The sequence below is a fragment of the Lissotriton helveticus genome, chromosome 3_1, assembly GCF_964261635.1.
Source record: "Lissotriton helveticus chromosome 3_1, aLisHel1.1, whole genome shotgun sequence".
Classification (NCBI taxonomy): Eukaryota; Metazoa; Chordata; class Amphibia; order Caudata; family Salamandridae; genus Lissotriton; species Lissotriton helveticus.
In genome coordinates, this window is record NC_136061.1 from 304804343 (window position 1) to 304820250 (window position 15908).

General features: G+C 48.6%; 1 protein-coding gene across 6 annotated transcripts in view; it reads left to right on the top strand.

Annotated features, from left to right (window-relative positions):
- TEX14 (testis expressed 14, intercellular bridge forming factor) overlaps window positions 1–15908 on the top strand; it is a 2253432-nt gene that overhangs the window by 157597 nt on the left and 2079927 nt on the right. The window contains exon 2 of one of the 6 annotated variants that reach the window (XM_078679858.1): window positions 15445–15558. The exons of the other annotated variants lie outside the window; for them this stretch is intronic. The gene's annotated coding sequence lies outside the window, so the exon portion shown is untranslated. The remainder of the gene's footprint in view (window positions 1–15444; window positions 15559–15908) is intronic. 6 annotated transcript variants of the gene reach the window in all.

The following is a 15908-nucleotide window of genomic DNA, read 5'->3' on the forward strand; positions in this document are numbered from 1 at the left end:
CATAGAAACAGTTAGGAACAACATGAAAACCTGTAATAAAAAACATTTTGTTCGAAATGTGCTGTACAATTTAGATCTTTGCGCCGTCTTTTCCTCTAGCTTCGACAGCTTGGAGAACTCCATCCTCTAACAACCGTCCGCAACGTTCTTGACGCACTTCGTTCTGAGTAGCGATTATCAATTCCCAGGAGTTCCCAGAAATCGACAAAAGAAATTGACCTAATGTCAATAACTGCTAAACAGAAAGAAGTACCCGCGCGGCCCTACGGCCAACCCAGATGGCAGGTTTTAATCAGTTAAATAATCAATTTTATATACGTCTCCTAGCTGTTCTGGGAAAGAAATACATACATAATAAAATGTCCACAATCGTCAAGGCAAAATGTGAGGGGGTATTTTGAAATCAAAATAATAAAAAAAAATGTATTCATCTTTATTGCGTGTACGAAGAAAGTATCGGTTTCTTCCGGGTCGAGTCTGATCTTCAAACAGTGGATTGGATGGCGAAAGAGTGTTCGATTGTTCAGGCAATTGTTCAGTACTTGAATTCTTCAATGGTGAAGGAAAGGAAATTGTTTGAGAGGAATCAACAGGGGTGTCAGATAAAACTGAAGTGTTCCCTATGGGCTGAGCTTCGCTAAATGGGACAAAGCGCTGGGGAACGTCAGTTTCAGACGAGGAAAAACCTTTACGTATCCATGTGTCTGCCGGCAGAGGAAGCGGAACCTTCTTGGTGTGGGTGGCATGCACCCAGTGTTTTCGTCCCTCCAGCCGAACCGCCGTCCTCGTGGCTAGTAGCTGACCCTAAACTCCTGCAGTAGCGCTGCGTGTAGAACGCTCCTCCTGCTCTGGAATTTAAAAAATATTATTTTACTTCGCTTTATCTTGCTTTGCGCCGAGCGATCGCGCTTTTAATTTTAAATTGCCTGCGCCGCTTAGGGGGAATTAAGGGAGCTCTTACCCGCACTCTAACTGCTGTACACCCACATTTGTGGGATAGAAGGGACTCGGGGGCACTGTAGGAGCATCGCGCCGGTTTCGAGCGCCATTTTGGAGTGGGGAGAAGGTCTTTCCTCACTGGGCGCCATCTTGGGTGAGGGAGAGCCACTCGCCCTGCCAGGACCCACGTGATACCCGCCGGCCATATAAGATGGCCATTAGACAAGTGCGCAGCGACGGTGCGCAGCGGGTGCGCCGTAGGGGCGCCGGAGGTGCGCCAGAGGTAAGCCTGTTTGCGCCCGTTCGCGCAACGGACGCGCTTAGGGCCGCTACCTCTGGCCCCTCTGGCCCACTTCGCATAGCCTACTCTCGGGCTGAGCTACTCAGACTCAGACCTTGTCAGAACCCGGTCAGGCAACCAACTATGAGGCGAATCTCCTGTGGTCTGCTCAATGTCAGATCCCTCTGTAAGCACTATACGGAAATTGCCTTCCTCATCGAATCAGAAAAACTCGATGTCCTGTTTCTTACAGAAACGTGGACTCGGGAGGACTGTGAGGTTGAGTTGGGCTTAGCTTGTCCCTCAGGCTATAAAATCAGTCATACCCCACGCCTATTAAATCGAGGAGGGGGAATCGGGTTCATTTATAGAGACTCGCTGACCCTCTCCCAGCTAAAGATTCGAGAAGTACCGGGATTTGAACTGATGGGCTTCACAGTCAAACAGCAGGAGCTGATACTTTGTTCGGGTGTCCTATGCTACCGTCCCCCGGGACCGGCACCTTCCATATCGCTCCTCATTGACTTGATCTACGAACTCTCTAGCTCCCACTCCAAGTTATTGATTCTTGGTGATTTCAATCTGTGGCCAGGCGGTTCACTGGACAATGCATTCTTTTCCCTTGGTCAAGCTTGCACGGATATTAATCTGGAACAGTTGGTGAACGCCTCCACGCATCAGAAGGGTCATATGCTGGACTTAGTATTTGCGGATCCAATATGGGTATCACTAGATGATATTAAGTGCCAGTTCTGGACAGACCACTATCTGATTATGTTCTCTCTTTGTCTAGAGGACCATATCTCACGAAAGGCTGGAATATCTCTAGCCAAGCGGGAGAGACCTTGGTCCCGAATTCTTAAAACCTCTCCACTGCCGAACATCTTAGGTAAGGACTTTAAGCTTGGCCACACAGCCGAAGAGAGCTATACTCTCTTCTGCCAGTCTGTATCGAGCTCGCTGGATAAGCTTGCACCCCTTCGGAAGTCACGAGGGAGGGTGAATCGAGCTAGCCCTTGGTACACGAGCGAATTACGCCAGCTTAAACTTGACTGTAAACGCGCAGAAAGGGCCTGGAGGAAACAGTACTTGGACCCGGAGAAAATTGTCTTCAAGACCGCCATACAAAAATACAAGGCTCAGATCAAGTTGGCCAAAGTGACCTATCTTGAATCCACCCTGAATCAGGCCCCTAACAAGGCACAGGCCCTCTTTAAAATCGTCAGGGACCTTGCCCACCCTACGTGTGTGGCCAGCACTGTCCCCTCATCGCAAGCTCTCTGTGACTCACTTGCTGATGCCTTCGAGGAGAAAACCCGTAAAATCCTGGAGGGCTTGCAGGACCCAGTCAAGTCCTCCACTGGTCTGGGAGCTCCGGAAGAGGTGGACAGCCGACCCCTGCAGAGGGCTGCTCACCTCTGTTTGGAAGCTCCGACCACGCCTTCCAGTCGACCCCGACCAGAGGATCAGGCCCTCAGTCTGGGAGCTCTGGCGATTGAGGCCAGTCGACCCCAGCTGAGTGGCTTCTCCCCTCCCTCCTTGGACCCGGCTCTCAGCCTGGGAGTTCCGGCGTCTGAGGCCAGTCGACCCCAGCTGAGTGGCTTCTCCCCTCCCTCCTTGGACCCGGCCCCCAGCTTGGGAGCTCCGTCGATCGAGGCCAGTCGACCCCAGCTGAGTAGCTTTTTCCTTCCCTCCTCGGGCCTGGCCCTCAGCCTGGGAGCTCCGGTGATGGTGGCCAGTCGACCCCAGCTGAGTGGCTTCCCCCCTCCCTCCTTGGACCCGGCTCTCAGTCTGGGAGCTCCGGCGCCTGAGGCCAGTCGACCCCAACTGAGTGGCTTCTCCCCTCCCTCCTTGGACCCGGCCCCCAGCTTGGGAGCTCCGGCGATCGAGGCCAGTCGACCCCAGCTGAGTAGCTTCTCCCCTCCCTCCTTGGATCCGGCCCTCAGCTTGGGAGCACCGGCGATTGTGGCCAGTCAACCCCAGCTGAGAAGCTTTCCCCTTCCCTCCTTGGAGGAGTTTGGCAGCCTAGCCCTAACAATCTCATCCGGCTCGCCTCTTGATCCTCTTCCTTCAAAACTCTGGAAGGTGTTTTCAGAGGATCTCTTCCAGCCCTTGCACTCCATCTGTTGCCAGTCGTTTGAAACAGGGACGATACCGGGCTGCTGGAAGAAGGCAGTTGTATCTCCGCTTCTAAAAAAACCTACGCTTGACCCTGCTTGCCGACCAATCTCCCTGCTTCCTTTTCCAGTTAAAATCATGGAAAAATTGGTTACCCGCACTCTGTCCGGCTTCTTAGAAGGGAACACCTGGCTGGACGAGACGCGATTCGGTTTTCGCCCAGCTCATGGGACGGAATCCGCGTTGGTGACCGTGTTAGACAATCTGCGGGCGCGAGTCGACAGTGGTCGGGCAGCCTTTTTGGTGCTGCTCGACATGTCGGCCGCGTTCGACACGGTCAGCCACCCCACCTTGATTTCGAGGCTGGAAGAGTCAGCAACGGGTCTCGCTCCCCCCCTTCAGTTCAGAGGAGCGGAGAGTAGGACAAGGAGTACCTCAGGGCTCAGCCATCAGCCCTATACTCTTTAATGTTTACCTCCGCCCTCTAGTCCAGCTCATTAAATCTTTTGGGATCTCCGCATTTAATTATGCGGATGATACCCAGCTTGTCTTTTCACTGGAGGGACAGGGTGCAGTCCCATTGGAGACTTTCCACCGGTGCATGCAGGCGACAGCGGAATGGCTCCGTCTGAACTCATTACAGTTCAATGGAACTAAGACAGAGGTCCTGTACTGCTCCAACGACCGAGTTCCCCGAGATCTCCCAGATGACTTCTGGCCTCCGTCATTCTCAGAGTCGGTGTCAGCCGCACGATCGGCCCGTAATCTGGGTGTTACTTTTGGGCCCAACCTGCAGTTGGACCTGCACGTAAATAAAACCACCTCAACGTGCATGATGTTGATCCGCATGCTGCGCAAGGTCTTACCCCTCCTTCCTGAGCAAGCCAGACCCGAAGTAGTGCGAAGTACCATCCTAAGTCGACTCGACTACTGTAACGCACTACTTCTGGAGGCCCCGGTAACACTTCTGGGCAAACTCCAAAGGGTGCAAAATATGGCTGCCAAACTTGCCCTCTCCCGCCCTTACTACAGCTCTGCAACGGCAGCGCTACAGGAACTCCACTGGTTGCCGGTCCATTCACGCGTTCGCTATAAAGCAGCGTGCATTGTGTTCAGGGCTATCCACGGCTTGGGCCCAATCCCTTTGCAGAGAATGTTTGCCTGGTACCTCCCATCGCGAGCCTTACGCTCCTCTTCATCCAGGCTATTAGTAGTTCCACGTTTCCAGAGAGTGAGGATGGGTGGCCGATCGTTTAGAGTAGCGGCGGCCAAACTCTGGAACTCCCTGCCATTATCCCTGAGAAGCCTTGAGGATCTTTTAGCCTTTAGAAAGGCGTTGAAAACCCACCTCTTCCCTAGAACAGGCTAGGCTGCTGAATCTGCTGGATTTTGGGTCGAAGCGCCAGGATGCCCTTGGTGGTGACAGGTTTGCGCTATAGAAGTATACCACAATACCACAATACCACCTGGAAGGGTCCCACAAATCTCGGCTCAAGGTGACGTTTTCGTCCGAAATTACGGGTGAGGACCCAGTCCCCTGGTTGGAGCCGATGACCAGGACCCTCTGTTTGTGACGGCAGAGCCTCAAAGTCCTGTTGATGAATCAAACTCAATTTAGCAGTCAGATCATATAGATAATCAATCAACATTGGATATTCAAGTCTGTTAAACTCTTTAGGCCTCGGAACCCCCCAAATGTTCGCAGGACGGCCGAACACAATCTCATATGGGCTAAGCCCTACTCGAGAGTGTACAGTAGCCCTGGTCGATAAGAGAGCTAGAGGCAAAGCGTCGGGCCATGATAAATCAGTCGTTGCCTGGATTTTAGCAAGCTTCAATTTCAGGGTGCCATTATATCCTTCCACCAAACCTGCTGACTGAGGATGATTAGCACTATGAAATTTCTGGGATATTCCTACCCCACGACACACACTCTTCATCACACTTCCCACAAACTCACTTCCGTTGTCCGACCATACAATCCGAGGCATGCCGTACCTGGGGAAATACTCTTTGAGCAGAATTTTAGCTGTGGATAGAGCAGTATTATCCTTAAGAGGGTAAGCCTCAATCCATCTGGAGAATGCACAAACCACGACTAACACATACTTCAAATTGTTGCATCTCTCCATGTGGATGAAATCTAACTGAATAACTTCGAAAGGACATGTAGGAGGGGCAAAATGACCAGGTGGAGTGGGGGTGCCCTTACCGGGATTATGCATCAAACATACCATGCAATTCTTAACCACTCTCTCTGCACATTTAGTAATCCCATCATTCTTCCATACAGGAGACAATAACTTGCATATGCCCTTCGAGCTAATATGTGCTGTGCCATGGGCCATTGTAACAACAGCAAGCACATATGCATCCGGTAACATCCATCTCTGTTTCTCTGACAAGTCAACCCAACATCCATTCTCGTCTAACTTTCCCGTGCTTTCTTTCCACTTAGTCTTTTCCATTCTGTATTTCCTTCACACTTTCAACTGTGTCCTCACACATACTAGTTTCGGCTGGCCATCTTACCGAATTCGCAACGTACATTCGATTTGTCAGATCTCTAGCTGTCTCTTTAGCAGTTTCGTCTGCAAACGCATTACCATGACCAACATCATCTGTCACTTTTCGGTGCGCACTACATTTAATTATGGCCACCTGCTTAGGCAATGTAAGTGCATCTAAAAGGTCATTCACAAGCTGTCCATGCTGAATCTTCGTACCATGCGACGTAAAAAATCCTCTTTCTTTCCACAATCGCCCAAAACTATGTGCCACACCAAAAGCATACTGACTGTCTGTAAACACATTCACCCATTTTCCGCTAGACAACACACACGCTCTCGTCAAGGCAATCAACTCAGCTGCCTGAGCCGAATTCTGACTCAATCTCGCAGTTTCCACAATCGTACTCAACGTCACTACAGCATACGCAGTCGTCACATCACCATTCGGTAACTTAAAACAGGAACCATCAACATACAAAGTACCATCGGGATCTACCAATGGAGTATCTTTTAGGTCAATACGACCCTTCGTTTCTTCTTCAGTTCTCAGATAACAGTCATGTGGTGCTACATCACTTGACTCCGTGTTGATCGGCAATAATGTTGCTGGATTCAACACATTACACCGTTTTATCCGTATGTGACTAGCCAGTAACGTCAGCTCATACCCAGACAATCTTGCGCTCGTCAAATGTTGAGTTTTCGTTCGGTTCAAAAGAGTGTCAACTGCATGCGGAACCATCACCGTAAGCATATTATCCATGACCAGACCTGCGGACTGTCGAATGGACGCCGCAGCTGCCGCTGTTGCTCTTAAACAACTCGGCAAAGCTCTAGCTACTGGGTCTAAGGTCGAAGAAAAATATGCGCATGGGCGCTGTTTGTCACCAAATTGTTGCGCCAGAACACTCAACGCACAACCATCCCTCTCGTGAACGTACAGTGTAAATGGCTTACTGTAATCAGGAGTACCTAACACAGGAGCCGAACACAACGCATCACGTAATTCAGAAAAACCTTTTTGACACTCTTCCGTCCATGGCAAAGGAGTCCTTGCAGGTGAGAGCTAACAATGGTTTCGCCAATAGTGAAAAATTTGGGATCCATTGTCTGCAGTATGACGTGATACCTAGAAAGGCACATACATCTCTCTGAGTTTTTGGCACAGTCATTTGGGTAATCGCTGCAATTCTTTCTGGGGTCAACCTTCTCCCTTATTTTGACAATAAGTGACCTAAGTAGGTTACTTCTTGGCAACAATATTGCTGCTTGGAAGGTGACACCTTGTGATGTAAGTCACATAAATGCCGCAACAACGATACTGTAGCAGTTCTACAAATATCTTCGGTATCAGCAGCTACCAACAGGTCGTCAACGTACTGAATCAAGGCTGCGGCTGCCGGTAATACAAATGAATCAAGTTGACTTTTAAGGGCTTGACTGTAGATCGACGGACTCTCGCAATAGCCCTGTGGTGCACGTTTCAGTCTAAAACTGCGACCACCTAATGAGAATCCGAATAGGTCTCTGCTTTCCTCAGCAATCGGGATACTAAAGAAAGCATTCTTTAGGTCGATCACCGTGAACCAGGAGGCAGACGCTGGAATCAGGGTCAACAAAGTCGTGATATCAGGGACCACGGGGAACTGTGGAATCACGATTTTATTTACTTCTCTCAAATCGATTATGAAACGGTACACAGGAGGTTTAGATTGATCAGTTCGTTTTAAAATGGGTAACACAGGACTATTACACACATTTCCCCAAGTTTCTTCAACGACGTCCTTTTCGATCAGATCGTGTACAATCGTTAATAGCGCCCGTTCTCCCTCAATGGAGATACAATACTGAGGTATATGTGGCAATCGCACATTTGGTTTCAGCTTGATCATATAAGGTGGGATGTCCAAGAGACCCACGTCATTGGGACCTGTGGCCCATAGAGACGCAGGAAGGGAGCTCAATTCCGGAGGGAGTTTATCGATCGACAAGTACATAGGAGAGATTACTCTCCGACCTAATGTAAGCTCCACTCCTTCAGGAGAGCAATACAATGTCGCATATAACCGTTTTAACAAATCCAAGCCCAGAAGATTCTCACCACAACCAGTAGATAAAATCAATGGAGCCTCCAGCTCACGAGGGCCAATTGTAAGGGGTAAAGGGCTAGAGACAGGATTGCTAACAGGGGCGCCAGAGAATCCAACGGAAACATTTGTTAAGCCGGACAAAGGTGCGCCAGGGAGTTTCGAATGCATGATGGAACTTTTCGTCGCACCAGTGTCTAACAGAAAAGGCTCAACTACGCCAGATGTAGCAACTGCGACGTAAGGCCCACTCTGATCAACCGGAACTGATACTACTCCCTCTCTCTGTCGGTGGCTGTCCTAGTAACGATCGTTTACAACAGTCTCTTGTTCGACGTAATAGTCGTCCGCGTAATACTGCGCTGATTTATCGGACCTTACATTTCGCTGGTCAAAACAATTATTCGCGTCCGAGGACGTATTAGGGCGCTCAGTCTGATTTTGGAAGGTACCGCGGCCTCTACCTCGAGATGCTTGTTGAGGACCACCACGACCCCCTCGTGCCGATACACCATTAAGGCGATCACGTAAAGCCGGACAATCATATTTTATATGTCCCTCTCTTCTACAATATGCACACTGGTTATACCCAAGCATAGATCTGAAGTCAGAGGAGTCAGGACGTGACTGTATTCTGGAGGATTGCGATTGTGGTCTATATTGCTGTTGCGAATCATTTTGATTTGAACGTGGAGGATACGCTTGCTGCAACAAAACCTTCGTTTTGAGCTCCTTCGTTTTCTTATCTACACGATCACTTTCTTCTTTTTCCCTATTCTCATAATATTGAGCCATCGCTAATATCTGTGCAGTGGTTGAAACAGCCCATGCACTTTCTGAATTCTTCAATTTGTTGCATAGTTCAGGTAACAGATTTAACACGAACTTATCAACGAATAACCGCTGACCTCCCTCAGTGCTCATATCCTGACCACTATGGTCGACAAATGCTTCCTCGAACCTAGTAAAGAAGTCCGAGACACTCTCGTCTTTCTTTTGCTTACAAGCTGATAATTTATCCCAGTTCACCCTCATCGCTGGCATGAGAGTTTTCATAAGTGTAATTATTCTCTGAGGTAGATCCGTAATTAACTGCTCAGGCTTAGCCCCACCACCTTGTCGGCCATCAGCTGCTATTAGTGCAGCCCAATCACCGCCTAACTCATTCGCATGATTTTCCTGACGAATTTTCGCCCAAACCGGTTGTGGCACAACATTACCGAACAGCATGTCGATGTCGGCAAGGTTCATAATAGTAGCATCTACCAATTGGGACAACTCCTTATAGTAACCCGCCGGATTCTTGCGTGGATCAGGCAAAGATTGTTTCACCTGCAAGACTTCTGATCGCTTCCATGGGAGGTGTATCCAAACTCTTTGGAAATGTGGAAGAATCGTAGGATTAGCAGCAGGAGCACCTGGCATGTATACTGGCGGAACTTCTCTCATGGGATACTGACCAGGAGCCGCTTTCCAAGTTTCTAAGTCGTCATCATTAAATGACACGCGAGAAGGCACTGTGGATCTAAAGGATAACAATCGCTCTAAGGCACGTCGTACATCGCCACCTACAATCATACCGCTCGAAAATTGACTCTGAAGTTCAATCATATCGGGCGGTACGTTATCTAAATTGTCATTATACCATTCTTCCCTCAAAAAGTTACACATTTCTTCGAACACGAATCTCTGTGTCGGCTCATTAAACTGAGAAAACGTCTCGAAAACCATGCGTGGAGGGTAGTTGGCAGGATGTCTTATCCACCTATGTGCCATTGTCACTAACGTCTCTTTTTCCCTTCCACTAGGGATCTGACTCCGTCTTTGGGGAGTTTCAGAAGTATCGGATGGAAATAACTGACCAGAAAGCGGTGAATAAAGGGTAGCAACAGTGTTAGGGATACGATTACGAACAGAAGGAGAAAGGAGAACAGGAGCCACAACGTTTGAAGTGACGGCAGACACAGCAGAAGCAGGCAAGATAGTCGGGGTGGCAGGGACAAGAGGCTGAGAAGGTACAGGCAAAGGAGCAGTAGTAATAGAGACAGGTGGTGGGACAAACGTAGGACCAACACCGGGCTGACCCGCAGCCGCCGGAACAACAGGAGGGACAACAGGAGGAACAACAGGCGGAACTACAGGAGGAACTACAGGGGCTGTAGCACCCTGTGCATAAGGAGGTGGCGATTTCATCAAATATGCTAACAAGGGATCCTCCTTTAAATCCTCTTCTTTCTTATCCTGACTAGTTGGTAAAACCGGATAACATTTGTCTATCCTCATGTGATGCAGTCTAGTGGAAACTTCTATTTCTTTTTCTTCTTTATCTCGCTGACATTGTTGTACAACTTGCATTATCGGAACGATACCTTCTCTTCGATTCTTTTTAAACTGTTTGATTTCTTTCTGCTTGGCCTCTTTACGCCACAACCGAAAGGAATCAAACATAGCTGGCCTAGCTTTCTTTTTAAACAATTTAGCTTCAAGATTATCTAAAATCGCAAGTTCAAAACTTCCGTGCGGTGGCCAACTAAGGACACCATCTTTTTTCGTGTAACGGACCCAATATTTATTATATATAATAGGGCCCACACCATGTCGACTATAGAGCTCATATATCGGAGTTCCAACTGGAGGTATCGGACACGAGTCCTCCAACCGGGAATCCTTGTTGCAACATTTAAAGAAACCAAGAAAACCACTATGGCTAGGCATCGTGCACACTAACCTAGTATCAAACTTCAAGGGTTACCGAAGTACTGAATCTTCGTGAAAGACAAAACCCTCGGTTTTTGGCAATTGCAACTGTCAAATAACAACTAAGAACCAACAACTAAGAACCACAAATGCAATGGAACCATGCAAACAACAAAGCTTCAACAAGCTGAAACAACAACTAAGGACTGGGAGCGACCCACAAATACTTAACTGAGAGCTTCAATGGCGTCACCAGGAAGGCCCGTCTATCGTCTCGCTGTACGAAAGGTCTACGCCAGGCGTCGAAAACAGGTCGACAGTCAGGGCATCAGTCCGTCGCAGCAGTCAGGAGGCGGGAATCTTCGCGGGAAAAATCTTCGGACCACTTATTTCGACAACAGGATCGATGAAGCGGGGTGCACCTTTTCCTCGGAGATTTCACACGAAGTTCCTCACAATCGTCAGGCTTTGGACCGGTACCGCCGATGTCGCCCCATGTTGGGCGCCAACTGAAGGACTGGACTATTTAAGGCCCAGCGGTGCCAGGGAACAACACCTAAAACCTTCGTGGGATACCTGTTCTGGCGCACTAAAGACAGAGACACGGGAGACTTCCTTCGGCATCAAAGATCAGCGTTTATTACTGCAGGGAGGCAAAAGTCACGAGAAGTACAACAACATGTAGTTCTGAGAGTCTGCTTCAAATTGCATATGTGAGTCGCTCTCTTTTATACAAGATTTTACCATTGCACAACATGTGAACAAAAGGTTACAACCCAGTTCCCACAAAAAGGCTTCAAAAGGGTCGCTTTCATGTATTCAGAACCCCGGAACATAATGACATTAACATCGCCAGCTCCAACTGTAAAAGCACATCTTCTCATCATTAGGTACATTCCACTTGAGTTGTAAATAGGCAAGAGAAAGAGACAAGAACAGCTGCAAGGAAGTCAGACAGCAGGGAAGAAGTTAATATTGGATGCGTAATCGTAGCTTAAAAGGGTTTGACCCCAGCATGTGCGAGGCTGAAACAATAGACCGACCGGGCAGAATCACCTTCGATCGGAGGCAATTGCCTTAGCAGTGTCCTTCCCCTAGTTATAAAAGACGCATGAAAGGAATATGTTTCTTCCGTAAAGCTTGGGAACTAAAAAGGTCACGATGCGGACAGTTGCCTGTTCGCTGACTACGTGAGGGCAAGAAACAAAATGGATGCCGTATCTAAAATGGAACCCAAGGGTCCAGATGTAGAAACACGTAAATAAGGCGAACCATGCCAGGTAGTGTAGTGAAAACGCGTACACTTACTGAACACGTCATTTACGGTTCATAGATACCTTACTTGCCCGTATTCGTTCATGCCCGGAACACCGTAACGATTCTCACAGAACCTCACATGCCGAGAGAACGTCCAGTGCAATCAGGGAGCCGAATATGCGGGCCTCTTTGGTCATGTCCAAGATTTTGGTCATGGGGCCAATGGCATCCAAAAGCTTGTCCTGGCAAGCCCACCAGGACCGATCTATCCCTTTTTGGGATCTTTTATGAACTTTGCTAAAAACATGGCCATCTTCAGCATGTATACATGCCGTAAGCGCCACCTTCGCCTCCAACGTGGGACAAGGGCACTCCGCTCGGAGTCTGCTACAGGCTTCGTTCTCCAAAGGCTTTCTGAGACATGCCGCCACATACTGCACAACTTTATCTGCGGGGGTCCACTCAGCTGATTTTGGATGGACAATATCGTCCGGATCCAACATATCTGGCATACCCGCTTTAGGGGGCTCAGGAGGGCCTGACGGCCGCCACGACCTCGAGGAACACACCTCTTCCTCTGACTCCTCAAGGGGATCCTCCTCCTGGGCTTGCAGCGTGTCTGGCTGAAGGGGAACAGAATCAGGGGGCCAAAGCTCTTGTGGGGACTCTACCTGTGAGTTCTTAGCTAAGAAGGCCTTCTTGAGGTGCGCAAAGGCTTTTTTATCCACCCCTGCGTCACACTTCTTCTTGGGAGGGGGAGGGCCTTCTCTAGAGGCTTGGTCAGGGTCCTTATCGTGGGGGGGGGCTGTGGATGTGCCAGCGCCTGACTGCGCCATCTTGGCGCACTCCTGCACAATCTTAACGGCCAACCTCTGCTCCATGGGGGTCATCAATTCATTGAAGCCCGGTAAATGGATGTATCAATAGCCTCATAAAAGTTGTTATCCCATTGCAAATAGGCCAAGGAGTCCTCCTCCTCATAGTAATCCTGCTCCATATTAAGATACTTGGTGTAACTTGTACACCAGTTCGGCTAAGGAGTCCCTAGGAGAGCAGACACACGCTGTGCATGAATAATGTGGGTTGAGGGTCACTCAGGTAAGTATTTGTGGCCAGCAGCACATGTTTGGAGAGGTGCAAGCCCCAGAACACCCAGCACCCACGCACTGTAAGGGGTATATCCTGCCTGTCTACTTGTATCCTTGCTAAGGCCAGAAGCCCAGTGTGCTACCTACCCTGATCAGGAAAACACTTCAGGGTGTGAGTGAGCACAGCTCTGGTGCACTGCACCACTACCAGCCCAGACGGGTGTTTAAACACACAAGGCAAAGTTTTATACAGACCCAGGACTCTGGGCGTAAACAGGCAGTCGTGGGACGCGAGCAGCAGCATGCTAAAATGGAGCGCGACTTGAGAAATCCCTCACGGGACGCACGCTCCGTAGCCAGCGAGTCGTGGACCCCCCGAGCGCCCTCTAGCGGGCGGTGGACCGCATCACAGCCTCACGATTGGCAGTAAGTTGCCTAAGAAGCACTGAGCGTTCCCGCGACCAAATTAAGGGGCTCTTAAAAGGTAAAAGGCACGTTTCACCAACATATACAACCGCTTCGTATCATGGTGCCCCCAAGCACAAAACAATCAAGAAGGACCAAAATGGTAGTTAACTAGCTGCCGAGCAGCGAACAAAGAAGAGCTGCAGGAAGTGAAAAGGAATGTTATACAGCTTGAGAAGCGGACACTAAGAAAGGTCTAATGAAGCTTACTGCTTTGTTTTCCCTGGTGTTATTGGGAAATTTAGTTTTGCTATAATGTGATGGCTGCTGTTTGTGAATTTGGCAATTAAAGCAAAGAGAGATAAGCATAATCCCCACCTCCGGTCCTGACATGGAATCTCATCTCCTACCTTATTCATATGAGTACGTTATGCCATCAGGCTAGGGTGGCTCTGGTTTGTGGTAGAGGGGCAAGTGAAGAATAGCTGAGCCATGAAGCATGTCTAGCTTCTTCGGGCTGCTCAGGTAAGCAATCTCTGTCTATGGGCTTGATCTGCTCTAGCTCCAAAGAATCAGTCCTTTCTTGGGAGCATCTTGGCTGCCCAGTAGTAAAGTTGTATATCCTCCACTCCCAGTCCTCCCTCACTCATCAACGTCAGGCATTTCTTAACCAAGTCTCTTGGGGCCTGATTAAGGGTTTGGCAGTTTGGGAGCAGACCACGGGCGCCGGCGACCCGCTCCTGCACCACCAAAGCAGTGTGGCCACTGCCTGCCACTTTAGGAGTTTCCTTGTATCTGTTTGGATTTTTTCGGGCAGTCCCACAGCGGTGCCTCTCAAATTGGGCACCGTAATGAGATCATCAACATAGGTTCCTGCACGCCATGGACCATAAAGTCTATGCCGTGCAGGAACTGGGGTGCATGCACACAGGGGGGCACATGTGCCCCCCTGCATACAACCCGATGCAAATGAGCAACAGGGGGACCCCTCTGTTTCAGGACCACCAGCCTTTCCATAGAGAAAAGACCTCAGTGATACTGCTGGCCGTCTTGATACTTGTTGTATGCATTGCGGTTGCAGCAGAGTCCCTGACCACTCTGCCACCACCAGGGAATTGCGGTTCTCTGGTGGCGCGACAGTGCTATGGCGGTCCTACTGCCCAACTTGTAATATAATGAGGCGGTCGGACCACTGGTGTGGTGGTGGCTGGACTACCACCCCGCCCCCACTTGTAATAAGGCCCTTGGTGTCCTCCTAGACCACAGATAATTTTGTATATTTACATGCTGTGCCATGAAAAAGTTCTGGGTGAGTTTGTATGGATAATTTTGCAACATATATGCAGTTTGGAATGATGTATTATTTTAATTAACACTGTTCTTCTCATACTTTAAAGCAGGAGGCTTTCCATGGTTTGCATATCCTCTTGTCCCTGATTGAGCAACAGGCCATATTGAGATCTTAGCACCTTTGAACTTCTCTTGAGATGCAGCCATCCATAGGAATGCTGAACAGTGTGCATCAGTCTTCAGCTGCTGCGTCAGCCTTGACTGTCAGTGGCGTGTGCTTAGATTTGTCCCAGTTAACCTTAAGTCCTGGTGCTTCCCTGTAGACCTTAAGTATTTGCATTAGGCACGGTTCAGTTGTTCCCTGTTTCTACAAAGACAGAAACAAGTAGTACCTATATAGAGACAACCTGTCTCATTTGCCTTCGTTCCACGTAAGATACCATAATCAGCTGTCTTGAATTTCATTAAATATATACTAGGTTGCTTTATAGAACTACTTGTCCTGTAACAAAATCCACTTGTCTCTTTGGTGCTGTGTAGTGCAGTGACAAATTATGGCAGCAATCTCATGTAAGAGCTCTGATAATAGCCTCTTTGATTATGCCAGAGCTCACAACCTAGTAGGGTTTGAATTCTAGCAATTCACTTATTTTGCCACCTTTCCACAGATCAACATACTGGGGCCGGAGGTATCAGTAAGCATTAGTTCCTGATTGTTGACTGCCCTTTTGAGTCTGTGCAGACCTACTAATTTGCATGTTTTATTGTTTTAGGTTTTCATCAGCTCGTCTCTAATATTTTCCCATATAGAGACAGGTTGGAAATTTACTCCTTATTAGGACAGAAGTATAACTTCTTCCAGGGTTGGAAAAAAAAGTGATTGATGGGTAAGTGAACTTGTTACCATGCAACAGATGTTTGCATGCGGAAAGCTACACATGATTTGTTGCCAGTTCTAAAATGCAGTTCACCAATAATTTCTAGGAGTACGATTCCCTGGCCTACTTCTGTAATTTATTGTGAATTCATGAAAGCCGTAAATCTGCACGACTGCAAGGACAATGTCCATGGGTGCACTTTTGTGACTTTCTTTAATAATTGGGCCCCTCTATAGGACTGGTGTTTTGTTTTTATTAAAATTCTATCTATCTACCGGCTGGCTTTAGTGTGAGAGCATGCTGGTCTTTCACAAGGAGCATATTGGCACACATAGTAGTTTTGTTCCATGTCAGGAAAT